Below are 1,711 nucleotides of genomic sequence, written 5' to 3'. Positions count from 1 at the left end.
CCTGGTGCTATTTTTAGGCTCTTATCTTGCAAATATATCATTGTTATATTTGCATTAATCATTCCTTAATGTTATGTAAACTAATAAAATTACTTGTAGCTGGTTAATAAATTAAGACAAAAACAAAAATGTTCTATGATCTTGATTGCCTAAATTAAAAATCCTACTGGTGAAATACAATAAATAAACTCTATGTAAAACCTGACTGGGTTTTAGTGATAAATTTACAGAAACTCCCTACATCTTAAAGGGGGGGAGGGATATACCTACTTCCATTATTATAATATCCGGATTGAGCATGAAAGAGTAATTGTTGTAAATTATTGTACAGTGGTACCTCTACCTAAGAATGCCTCTACTTAAGAACGTTTCTAGATAAGAACCGGGTGTTCAAGATTTTTTTGCCTCTTCTTAAGAACCATTTTCTACTTAAGAACCCGAGCCTGGAAAAATTTCCCAGGAAATTTGAGAGCAGCACGAAGGCCCAGCCAGTTTCCTGCCATTCCCCCTTTAATTCCGGCCATCTCGGGCTGTTCTGGGTCACCAGAGGAGCCTTTCGGTGGTGCTTAAGGAGGCTTTGGCAGTCCAGAGTGAACGAAGCATTTTCCTTTCTCTGGACGCTTGGAGAGGGAATAAATCACTTCATTGTGGTGATTCCCTTTCTGCCTCCCATACACCCAGCGCGAGGTTGCCTCCCGGAGCATCTGGGCGCGGAAAGGCAAAAGGGAGCACTTTGCCCTGGCCAGATCAATTCAACTTCAGCCAAACCGAGGAGTCACCACAGTGAAGGAAAGGTGCTGGCTACAAAGCGAGTGAGAGGAGAGGGGAGTCCTTCAGCATGGGATGGAAGAGGAAGCAGGTAGCAACAGCAGCAGCCGTCACCTTTTGGTCAAAGGAGCAGGAGGTTCCCCCCTCTCACCCGCCTGGGTTTCTCTCTCTGGCGCAGTGTATGGGAGGCAGCCCGACACCAGGTGTATAGGAGGCACATGCTCCTCCTTGCCAAATCAGAGTCCCTCTTTTTTAAAAATTTTGGAATTTTTTAATTCACCTCACCTCACCTTCTTCCTTCATCAGCGACCGTCCTCCTCCTCTTCCTCCTCCTCCTCCTCCTCCCACCCTAATTCCAAGCTTTTATTTCTTTACTAATGGGTTTGCATACATTATTTGCTTTTACATTGATTCCTATGGGAAAAATTGCTTCTACTTACAAACTTTTCTACTTAAGAACCTGGTCATGGAACAAATTATGTTCTTAAATAGAGGCACCACTGTCTCTATATAATTAAATATCAGCCTATGGAAACCAAAAGATACCAGATGTTACAGTGTACAATGTGTGAGGGGGTGAAATCAATGGGGGGCACACTGATAAGATGTCCAAATCAACAGAGACTGGTATATTCCTGCATAAACATTATTCCTCCTCTAATTCTAAGCTAAACCTGGACACTGCTCTATATTTCACAGTTGACAGATAATGACTCTAACTACTGCTAGTTCTTTAAAAAGATGGCTTATGTTGAGATGGCTTTTTAATGCCACTATGTCTATCCTTAAGGATACTTTAGTTACCAGGTAAATGGAACTGGAATTTCCCCTCTTTCAATGATCTCTATCAATTTTACAATAAGAATTAATCTGATCCATGCTTGTAATTTAGACAGGAGCAGAGAAGACACATCTAATGTATATAGACTATGGTGGAATTTTC

Source organism: Erythrolamprus reginae, chromosome Z (assembly GCF_031021105.1).
Source record: "Erythrolamprus reginae isolate rEryReg1 chromosome Z, rEryReg1.hap1, whole genome shotgun sequence".
NCBI classification, from domain to species: domain Eukaryota; kingdom Metazoa; phylum Chordata; class Lepidosauria; order Squamata; family Dipsadidae; genus Erythrolamprus; species Erythrolamprus reginae.
The sequence above is the reverse complement of the archived record's forward strand: the minus strand, read 5'-3'. Positions refer to the sequence as shown.